The sequence below is a fragment of the Eschrichtius robustus genome, chromosome 4, assembly GCF_028021215.1.
Source record: "Eschrichtius robustus isolate mEscRob2 chromosome 4, mEscRob2.pri, whole genome shotgun sequence".
NCBI classification, from domain to species: Eukaryota; Metazoa; Chordata; class Mammalia; order Artiodactyla; family Eschrichtiidae; genus Eschrichtius; species Eschrichtius robustus.
The window spans coordinates 118,340,924-118,353,262 of record NC_090827.1 but is presented as its reverse complement, the minus strand read 5'-3'; positions in this window follow the sequence as shown (position 1 = coordinate 118,353,262).

Here is a 12,339-nt window from a genome sequence, read left to right as displayed (position 1 = left end):
TGATTTTACAGATTTTGCCAGCATTTAACTCTTAGTTTAGATCTTTCACTTCCCCAGTTTTGGGGAAAAATGCATGCCCTCTGTCTTAGGTCCCTTTCCTAATTCTTATTCAAGCCTTCAGCCTTTGGGGAGTTCTCTCAGTGTCATCAGCGTCCTCTGTCAGTTCAACACTTTCCTTTATCTCTCTGTTGCTTTTAAAGATATATACTGTCAGCCACACAGCACAGGGAGATCAGCTCTGTGCTTTGTGATCACCTAGAGGGGTGGGATAGGGAGGGTGGGAGGGAGACACAAGAGGGAGGAGATATGGGGATATATGTATATGTGTAGCTGATTCACTTTGTTATAAAGCAGAAACTAACACACCATTGTAAAGCAATTATACTCCAATAAAGATGTTTAAAAAAAAGATATATACTGTCCAGGGTTTTATGATTGTGGCCTTTGCTTATTTCCTCTGCTGATCTTACGCTTTAAAACGTGTCTTTCTCCAGCCTCTCCCCTTTTCTGTCCCACCTCCTCTTGTCTCAGAGAATGATTTTAAACCAGTAAGCACAAATTCATATTTCCCGCAGCCTCCCTGAGTTGTCTGGAAGAGCCAAGCTTCTTTTGCACCAGGCATCTTGCTGGACACATTCCCATGCTTCGCCCATGGGAATCCTCACGGCTGCCTTTGCGAGAGACCCGCTACTACTGCGGTTTGAGAGAGATGAGGAAATTGTGCCAAGAGGCATAGAGCTAGGAATCAAACTCAGGTTTATTTAGAGCCAATATTTGGTCTGCTCTACCCACTTGCCTCCAAGTCCTTTTATGCTTGGTAATTGTAAAAGAAAACTGTTCAGAGGAGAAGGGTCCCATTCTGTAGTTTGTGGAGGGAGCTTCCTAAAATAGAGGGCCTGTCGGGCAGTATTTCTCTATCCATTCACCTAACCAGACGCCCCCATCTTTCAAAGCCCAGCTCAGATCTGACCTCTTCTGTGCAGCCTCTACTCGGAACGGCTGCTCCTACTGTCCCCTTGTTCCTTTGAATAATCGAGAGGCCTGTTTGAGCACATATTTGGCACCTACTTATTTCACATTTTTATTTCATTATTCATACTAAGGCACATCCCCCCTCCCATCCTCAACCACTTAAGGGTGGCGGTTCTTTCTCGTGCTTTCATTTATCTTCCAAGTTGCCCCGAACATAGTTTGCACCTAGGAAATATATTTTGATAAACTGGATTATTATTTAGATTCTGGCTATTCTTTCATTTTGTGTTTTGTCCTTTTTTCCCCCTTTCAAGTCCAAGGCTATACTCTTGAGTTTCCCGCCTTCCTTGTTACTCACAAAAGCCCTTGTATGTTTCCAGGTAGCTTAAGTGTCTTCCATCCAGGCTGCTCAGTTCTCTGCATCTCCCTCCTTATCCATATCTCTTAATAGCAACAGCCTTCATGGGCTCCAAGCCTATGCAACCTTGCATTAATACACCTTCATAATAAATTCTTTCAGGGAATTGTTATTCAGTATCATTTGAATTCCTCTTACACGCCAGGCACTAGATTAAGTGGGGAGTAAAACCAGGGCCCCTAGAGACCACTGACCCTGTTTTCGAGGAGCTAAGCAAGCCATTGTAGCCTGATGAATGGTGTGAGAGGGGAGACAGGGCCGCAGGGGAGGGACACAAACCTGGATTGGGCACTTGGGAACATTCCATGAAGTATTTCCACAGTGGGGAACTAAAAAGAGTTGGATATGACTAGAGCATAAAATGGGACTGAAGATAGGGGGCAGAGGAGGGGCAGGAGATGCAGGAAATGTGACCAGAACCCACAGCAGGGACCATCACCGAGGACCCTATAACCCTGGCCAGGAGGTTGAACTTGATCCCAGGAGCAGTGAGAAGCCCCTGAAGGGATTTGGTCAGGGATAAGGGCCACTCTCAAAACCTGCCACCCTGACCGTGCACTAAGGTCTTTGAAGGCAGATGCTTGTGTAGCTTTTCTGTAACTCAAAAGACCTTGGCAGTAACTGCTCAGCCGTTGATGATGAGGAAGAGGCAGAGCTGGGATTCTGGCTTTCCTCCTACTGGCCCCACTGCCTGAAATGGAATTGAAGAAGGAGGGAAGTGGGCTACACAAGATACACTTAAGTGCTTACTCTGTTCTGGGCACTCTGCTACACACCAGTTTATGTAAATAATTTTATTTAATCTCCACAACAACTTTGCAGCAAATGTGTTATCCCTCATTTACCAGATATGTAAACAAACTCAAAGAGATTAGATAATTTAATCAATAACAATATCTGATAATAATTGTTAGATAAACTGAATTACTGCAGCTGGAGTGGCCAAGAAACAACCAACCAACCACAGCACAGTTTACACTTAACTTCCAGTTGAACCTAATTTCATAGACAACTTTATTAAAAATGCACTTAAGGTTATTTTCTCCCTCAAATGTCTATCTTCCTAAGGTTTACAATGGCATTATATTAAAAGGAAGGAAGGAAGGAAGAGAGGAAGAGAAACAGGAATAAACCTCTGCAAAGCTTCCTCTTATCCAAGTCCTACACTAACTTGAACTAGACTGTCTGTGACTTTGTAGTGTATATGACAATGATGATTCCTGGTTAAGAAATTACATGTACACATTTGGGGTAGGAGGGATATTTGCCTACTTGTGATTTACAAATGAGCTTTTTAGCATTTGAGGCATGAACTGTCATTATACAAAATTTTTATCGTAATTATGAATGAGCTTTCTATATGAAAGACCTACCAGCACCTCTGCTTAAGAAGAAAGCCCCACTTTAGTTAGAAATGGGACATATATGGTCATAAAATGGCGTTTATTTAATAAAGCAGTGGAATCTGTCAAGTCAGTGGGCTTTTATGTCCCTGTCTCTTCTGCCTTTAGTTACAGGGCCTGCAGCTGTGATTGGGTGGGAAACTTCTTGCAAGAAATAGCAGAAGGCCTGGGCCCATCCCTTGCTGCCTTGTCACCTCAGCCAAGTTGCTTTACTGCCCTAGGCCTCCGTTTCTTCAGCATTTTTTTTTTTTTTAAATTTAAAGAAGTCTCTTGCCTCCTCAAGTATATCACGCCAGAATTCTCCCCTCTATCTTTCTGGTGCATTATCAATTTTCTGTCTCTACGGGATCATTCCCATCCGTGCACAGAGATCTCTATGGTATCCCAGCTTCAAAAGCCTTTTCCCTTCTTCCACTTACCCTCCAGACACTGCCTCATTTCTCTTCTCTATTCACAGCAAAGCTCCTTGAAAGAACCTCTGTCTGAAACCCCTCTTCTCCACTTCTTTTCGTTTTATTTTATTTTTTTTTATTGAAGTATAGTTGATTTACAATGTTGTACCAATCTCTGCTGTACAGCAAAATGACTCAGTTATACATATATATACATTCTTTTTTTATCTTCTTTTCCATTATGGCTTATCCCAGTATATTGACTACAGTTCCCTGTGCTATGCAACAGGACCTTGTTGTTTACTCATTCTAAATGTAATAGTTTGCAGCTATTAACCCCGAACTCCCAGTCCCTCCCTCTCCCTCCCCTCCTCTTCTCCACTTACTGAACTCTGTCCAGTCAGGCTTTGGCCTTTGCCATTCCCTCAAAACAACTCCTTTGAATGTAGACCATGATCTCCCCGTTTCTAAATCCAGTGGTCCACTCTCAGGCCTCATCTTTCCGACCTGTCAGCAGGATTGAACACAGCTGATCATCTTTCTTCTTAAAGCGCTTTCTTCACTTGGATTCTAGAAAACCTCTCCATCTCACCCCCACTGCCACCTATATCATTAACAGCTCTTTTTCAGTCTTCTTTGCAGATTTCTTTTCTACATCTTCATTTCTGAGTATTAGCATGGCCCATGGCTCAGTCCTTCGGTATCTTTTCTTTCTACACTCCTCCTCAGGTGATTTTATCTATTCTAATGGGTTCAATACAATCTTATGCTGAGACTCCTACATCTGAATCTCCAGCCACACTTCTTCCTGGACTCCAGAGTTTGTTTCCAATTGACTTTTCAGTACCTCCACTTGAATATCTGGTAAGCATCTCAAACGCAACATCTTTGAAACTGAACTCTTAACTCTTCCCACCTCAGCCCCCAACATTTTCTTTCTACAGTCCTCCCGTCTGAATTTCATTCTTTCCTCCTGAGTAAATGACAATTTCAATCTTCCAGTTGCCCAAGCCAAAAACTTTGAGGTCTTTCTTCTTTCTTTCTTCCTTCCTCTCTCTCTCTTTCTTTCTTTCTTCCTCTCTCTCTCCCATTCTTTCTTTCTTTCCCTTCCTTCCTTCCTTCCTCTCTTTCTTCCTTTCTTTCTCTCTCTCTTTCTTTCTTTCTTTCTTTCTTTCTTTCTTCCTTCCTCCCTCCCTCCCTCCCTCCCTCCCTCCCTCCCTCCCTTCCTTCCTTCCTTCCTTCCTTCCTTCCTTCCTTCCTTCCTTCCTTTCCTTCTCTCTCTTTCTCTCCCCCTCCCTCTCCCTCCCTCCCTCCCCCCCTTCCTTCCTTCCTTCCTTCCTTCCTTCCTTCCTTCCTTCCTTCCTTCCTTCCTTCCTTCCTTCCTTCCCTCCTTCCTTCCATACCCACATCCTTGATTCAACCACTTTTCATTACCTCTATCACCCTGGTCTCTTACTTGGCTTATTACAGTGGGCTTCTTCTATCTGACCTCCTTGTTTCCATCTTTGCCTTTTTTCCTCAGCTTTATTGAGATCTAATTGACACAAAACATTGTGTAAGTTTAAGGTGTGCAATGTGTTGATTTGATATATTTATATATTGCAAAATGATTACCACCACAGGCTTAGCTAACACCTCCAAACTGTCATATTTCTTTATGTGTTTGTGTGTGTGTGTTGAGAACACTTAAGATCTATCCCCTTAGCAACATTCAAGTATGTAATACAGCATTATTAGCTAAAATCGCCATGCTGTACATTAGATGCCCAAACATGTTAATCTTATAACTGAAAGTTTGTACCCTTTGACCAGTGACCACCACTTTACTTTCTGTTACTGAGTTTGACTTTTTTAGATTCCACATGTAAGTGAGATCATACAGTATTTGTCTTTCTCTGTCTGACTTACTTCACTTAGCATTATACCCTCGAGGTTCATCCAAGTTGTTGCAAATGGCAGGATTTCCTTCTTTCTTCTGACTGAATAATATCCATTGTGTATCTATGCCACATCTTCTTTATCCATTCATCCACTGACAGACACTTAAGTTGTTTCCATATCTTGGCTATTGTGAGTAATGCTGCAATGAACACGGGAGTGCAGACATCTATACGAGATCCCGATTTCAATCTCTTTGGATACGTACCCAGAAGTGGATTTCTGGGTCATATGGTAGTTCTATTTTTAACTTTTTGAGGAACATCTATGCTGTTTTGCATAATGACTGCACCAATTTACATCCCCACCAAAGTGTACAAGGGTTCCCCTCTCTACACCCTTACCAACACTTGTTCTCTTGTCTTTTTGCTGATAGCTATTCTAACAGGTGTGAGGTGATATCTTATTGTGGTTTTGATTTGCATTTTCTGATGATTAGTGATGTCAAGTACTTTTGCATGTGTCTGTTGGTCCTCTATGTCTTCTTTGGAAAACTGTTTATTCAGTGTGTCTGCCTATTTTTCAATCGGGTTGTTCAGTTTTTTGGTTTTTTTGCTATTGAGTTGTGTGAGTTTTTTATATACAGTAGTCCCCCCTTATCTATAGTTTCACTTTCTGTGGTTTCAGTTACCCACAGTCAACCATGGTCTAAAAATATTGATTGAAAATTCCAGAAATAAACAATTCATAAGTTTTAAATTGTGTACCATTCTGAGTAGTATGATGAAATCTCACACAGACCTGCTCTGTCCTGCCCAGGATCCCCAGCCATTGACATTGTCATGGCTCAGTGATCCAGGATCACCTAGAGCAGATGATCTTCTTCTAATGTCTTGTCAAAAGGCCAATAGTAGCCTAACACTAGGTTGCAATGCCTATGTCCTTCACCTCACTTCATCTCATCATGTAGGCTTTTTATCATCTCACATCATTATAAGAAGAAGAAAGCTGAGTACGGTACAATAAGATATTTTGAGAAAGGGAGAGAAAGAGAGACCACATTTGCATTACAGTATATTGTTATAATTTATTACAGTATGTTGTTACTATACTGTTTATTACAGTATATTGTTATAATTCTATTTTATTATTAGTTGTTGTTGTTAATCTCTTACTGTGCCTAATTTATAAGTTAAACTTTATCATAGATATGTATGTATAGGAAAAAAACATAGTATATATAGTGTTTGGTACTATATACAGTCTTAGGCATTCACTGGAGGTCTTGGAACCCCATAGATAAGGAGGAACTACTGTACTTTGGATATTAACTGCTTATCAGATATATAATTTGCCAATATTTTCTTTCATTCCATACATTGTCTTTTCATTTTGTTGATTGTTTCTTTTGCTGTGCAGAAGCTTTTTAATTTGTTGTCACACTTGTTTTTGCTTTTGTTGCTTGTGTTTTGCTGTCTTATCCAGGAAATCACTGCCAAGACCAATGTCAGAGAGCTTTCTTCCTATGTTTCCTTCTGCATGTATAATGTTTTCAGTTCTTAAATTTAAGTCTCTAATTCATTTGAGCTATTTTTTTCTGAATGGTCTAAGATAGGGGTCCTATTTTATTCTTCTGCATGTGGTTATCCAGTTTTCCCAACACCATTTATTGAAGAGACTATCTTTTCCACATCAAGTATTCTTGGCTCCCTTCTCAAATATTAGTTTTCCTTATATGTGGGGGGTTCGTGTCTGGGCTCTTGATTCTGTTCCATTGGTCCTTGTGTATATATTAATGCCAGTACAATACTATTTTAATTTCTATAGCTTTGTTGTATAGTTTGATACCAGGATGTGTGCTGTCTCTGGCTTTGTTCTTTCTCAGGATTGTGTTGGCTATTTGGAGTCTTTTGTGGTTCCCTACAAATTGTAGGATTGTTTTTTCTATTTCTGCTAAAAATGCCATTGGAATTTTGATGGGGACTTCATTGATGGCTTTGGGTAATATGGACATTTTAACAATATTAATTCTTCTGATCCACAAACATGAGATAACACTCCAAACATTTTTGGTTTACCTAGTCTTGTTAAGTTTTGCATTTGTTGGTGTCAAATCCAAATAATCATTGCCAAGACTGACTTCAAGGAGTTTACCACCTATATTTTCTTCTGGGAGTTTTATTGTTTCAGGTCTTACATACAAGTCTTTAATCCATTTTGAGTTAGTTTTTGTGTATGGTGTAAGACGGTGGTTCAGTTTCTTTCTTTTGCAAGTGGATAACCAGTTTTCTCAACATCATTTATTGAAGAGATTGTCCTTTCCTCATTGTATATTCTTATCTCCTTCGTCATAAATTAATTGACCATATATGCATGGTTTTACTTCTGGGCTCTCTGTTCTGTTCCATTAATCTATGTGTCTAGATTTTTTTGCCAATACCATCTGGTTTTGATTACTATAGTTTTGTAATACCGTGTGAAGTCAGAAATTTTGATGCCTCCAGCTTTGTTCATCTTTCTCAAGATTGCTTTGGCTATTCATGCTCTTTTGTGGTTCCATACTAATTTTAGGGTAATTTATTTCTACACCTGTGAAAAATGCCATTGGAATTTTGACAGGAATTGCATTGAACCTGTAGTTTGCTTTGAGTAACATAAACATTTTAACAATATTTTTTCAATCCATCAGCACAGAATATCTTTCCATTTATTTGTATATTCAATTTCTTTCATCAGTGTCTTAGTTAAATTTATTGGTTAAATCTTGGTTAAATTTATTCCTAGGTATTTTATTCTTTCTGATGCAGATGTAAATAGGAATGTAAATGGGATGGTTTTCTTATTTTCTCTTTCCAATAGCTTAGTATATAGCAATGCAACTGATTTTTCTATGTTGATTTTTGTATCCCACAACTTTACTGAATTCCTTTATTCTAACATTTTTTGGTGGTGTCTTTATGGTTTTCTACATAAAATATACTGTATCTGCAAATGGTGACTGTTTAACTTCTTTATGATTTGGATACCTTTTTATTCTTTTTCTTGCCTAATTGCTCTGGCTTGCGTTTCCAATACTATGTTGAAAAAAGGTGGTGAGTGGACATCCTTGTTTTGTTTCTGATCTTAGAAGAAAAGTTTCCAGCTTTTCATCATTGAGTATGTGTGAGTTTGTCATATATTGCCTTTATTATGCTGAGGTACATTTCCTCTCTACCCACTTCGTTGAGAGTTTTTATCAGAATGGATGTTGAATGCCTTTCTGACATCTGTTGAGATGACCATATGATTTTTATCCTTCATTTTGTTAATGTGGTATATCATATTCATTGATTTTGCAGATGTTGAACCATCCTTGCATCACTGGAATAAATCCAACCTAATCATTGTGTATGATTATTTTAATTTATTGTTGAATTTGGTTTGTTAATATTTTGCTGAGTGTTTTTACATCTATGTACATCAGGATATTGGCCAGTAATATTATTTTCTTGTAGCGTCCTTGTCTTGTTTGGTATCAAGGTAATGCTGGCCTTTTAAAATAAATTTAGAAGTGTTCTGTCTACATCAATTTTTTGGAAGTGCTTGAGAAGGATTGTTGTTAATTCTTCATTTTTATTTTTAAAAATTTTATTGAATTGTGTTTGACTTATTAGTTTCAGGTAATTCAATATTTTTATATATTTTATGCAAGAGGAAGTTATTAAAATATTTACCACATTCCCTGTGATTTACATTACATCCTTGTAACTTATATATTTTAACCTACTATTTTGTACCTCTTAATCCCTTTTATCTATTTTGCCCCTTCCCCCACTCTCTCTCCTCTAGTAACCACTAATTTGTTCTCTGTATCTGTGAGTCTGTTTCTGTTTCATTATAATTTTTTGTTTTATTTTTTTCAGATTCTACATGTAAGTGAAATCATACAGTATTTTCTTCTGTCTTATTTCACTGAACATTATACCCTCCAGGTCCATCCATGTTGTCACAAATTTTCATTTTTTTGTGGCTGAGTATTATTAGTGTGTGTGTGTGTGTGTGTGTGTGTGTGTGTGTGTGTATCCATTCATCTATCAATGGGCACTTAAGTTGCGTCCATAGTTTGGCTATTGTAAATAATGTTGCAATGAACATAAGAGTGTGTATTTCTTTTTGAATTAGTGTTTTTGTTTTCTTCAGATAAATGCCCAGGAATGTAATGCTGGATCACATGATAGTTTTATTTTTAAGTTTTTGAAGAACCTCCATACTTTTTCCATAGTGGCTGCACCAAGTTACATTCCTACCAACAATGCATGAGGGTTCCCTTTTCTTCACAGCCTTGTCAACACTTGTTATTTGTTGTCTTTTTGTTAATAACCATTCTGACAGGTGTGAGGTGATACCATATTGCAGTTTTGATTTGCATTTCCCTGATGATTAGTGATGGTGATCATCTTTTCATGTGCCTGTCTTCTTTGGGAAAAAGGCCTATTCAGGTCTGGTTCTCTGCCCATTTTTTAATTGAGTTGCTTTTATTTTTGATATTAAATTTTATGAGTTGTTTAAATATTTTGGATATTAACCCCTTACCAAACATACTGTTTGCAAATATCTGCTCCCAAGATATTGGGGAAAGTAGGTTGACTTTTCTTTTTGTTGATGATTTCCTTTGCTTTGCAAAAGCTTTCAAGTTTGATTAGGTCCCATTTGCATATTTTTTGCTTTTGTTTCCCTTCCCTGAGGAAATAGATCCAAAAAATATTGCTAAGACCAAAGTCAAAGAGCTTACTGCTTGTTTTCTTCTAGGAGTTTTATGGTTTAAGGTCTCACATTTAGGTCTATAATTCATTTTGAATTTATTATTGTATATGGTATGAGAAAATGTTCTAGTTTCATTCTTTTACATGTAGCTGTCTGGCTTTCTCAGAACCACTTATTGAAGACACTGCCTTTTCCACATTGTACATTTTTGCCTCCTTTTTCATAGATTAGTTGACCATATAAGTGTGGATTCGTTTCTGGGTTCTTTATTCTGTTCCATTGATCTATGTTTCTTTTTGTGCCAGTATCATACTGTTTTGATTTCTGTAGCTTTGTAGTGTAGTCTGAAGTTGGCGAGTATGATGCCTCTAGCTTTGTTCTTTTTTCTCAAGATTGTTTTGGCTATTCAGGGTCTTTTGTTGTTCCATACAAATCTTAGGATTATTTGTTCTAGTTCTGTGAATAATATCATGAGTATTTGATAGTTATTGCATTAAATTTGTAGATTGCTTTGGATAGTATGGACATTTTAACAGTTCTTCCAGTCCATGAACACAGAGTATCTTTCCACTTATTTGTATTGTCTTCAATTTTCTTCATCAGTGACTTATAGTTTTCACATCCTTGGTTGAATTTATTCCTAGGTATTTTATTCTTTTTGACTTGATTATAAGTGGGATGGTTTTCTTGACTTCTCTTTCTGATAGTTCATTATTAATGTAAGAAGTGCAACAGATTTCTCTAAATCTTGTATATTACAACTTCACTGAATTCATGTATTAGCTCTAATAGTTTTTTGGTGGAGTCTTCAGGGTTTTCTATATATCATATCATGTCATCTGCAAATAGTGACAGTTTTACCTCTTCCTTTCCAATTTGGATCCTTTTTCTTTTCTTTTCCCTTGTCTGATTGCTGTGGCTAGGACTATCAACACTATGATGGATAAAAGTGACAAGAGTGGGCATCCTTGTCTTGTTCCTGATCTTAGAGGAAAAGCTTTCAGCTTCTCACCAGTAAGAATGATGTTAGCTGTGGGTCTGTCATAAATCTCCTTTATTATATTGAGATATGTTCCCTCTATACCAACTTGGATAAGAGCTTTTATCTTAAATGGATGTTGAATTTTGTCAGATGATTTTTTTTGCATCTATTGAGATTATCATGTAATTTTTATACTTTGTTTTGTTAATGTGTGTATCACATTGACTGATTTGTGGATATTAAATCATCCTTGCATCCCTGAAATAAATCTCAGTCAATCATGATGTATGATCCTTTTTATGTATTGTTGAATTTGATTTGCTAATATTTTGTTGAGGATTTTTGCATCTCTGCTCATCAAGGATTTTGGCCTGTAATTTTTTTTTTTACTGTCTTTGTCTGGTTTTCATATCAGGGTAAAGCTGGCCTTGTAGAATGAGTTTGGAAGTATTCCCTCCTCTTCAATTTTTTGGAATAGTCTGAGAAAAATAGATATTAACTCTTCTTTAAATGTTTGGTAGAGTTCCCCTGTGAAGCGGTCTGTCCTGTTTGTTGGGAATTTTTTATTACTGATTCAATTTTATTACTAGTGAGTGATCATTCAGATTTTCTATTTCTTTCTGATTCAGTCTTGGAAGATTATATGTTTCTAGGACTGTATCCATTTCTTCTAGGTTGTTCAGTTTAGTGGCATATAACTGTTCATAGTATTCTCTTATGATTATATTTCTGTGAAATCGGTTGTAACTTCTCCCCTTTCATATCTAATTTTATTTTATTTGGGCTCTCTCTTTTTTCTTGATGAGTCTGGATAAATGCTCATCTTTTTTTTTTTTTTTTTAATTTTTAAAAAGCAGCTCTTAATTTTATAGATCTTTTCTACTGGGGTTTTTTTTTTGTTGTTGCTCTTTATTTATTTCCTCTCTGATCTTTATTATTTCCTTCCTTCTGTTGACTTTGGGCATGATTTGTTCTTCTTTTTCTAATCCCTTTAGATGGAAAGTTAGGTTGTTTGAGCTTTACTTGTTTCTTAAGGTAGGCCTTTATGGCTATAAACGTCCCTCTTAGAACTGCTTTTGCTGTGTCCCATAGATTTATAAAGTTGTGTTCCTATTTTCATTTGTCTCAAGGTATTTTTTCATTTCTTTTTTGATTTCTTCATTGATCCATTGTTTTTGTAGTAGCACGTTGCTTAGTCTCCATGTTTGTGCTTTTTCCAGTTTTCTTCCTGTAACTGATTTCTAGTTACATACTATTGTGGTCGGAAAAGAAGCTTGATATAACTTCAGTCATCTTAAATTTTTTGACAGTTGTTTTGTGGCTAGTGTGTGATCAATCCTGGAGGAGGTTCTGTGTGCATTTAAGAAGAAGGTATATTCTGCTGTTTCTGGATGGAATGTTCTATAGATATTAAGTCCTGGTGGAATATGTCATTTAAGGCTATTGTTTCCTTATTGATTTTCTGCCTAGATGATCTATCCATTGATGTTAGTGGGTGTTTGTTCTTTTAATATTTGGTAGAATTCACCAGTGAAGCAGTCTGGTCCTGGA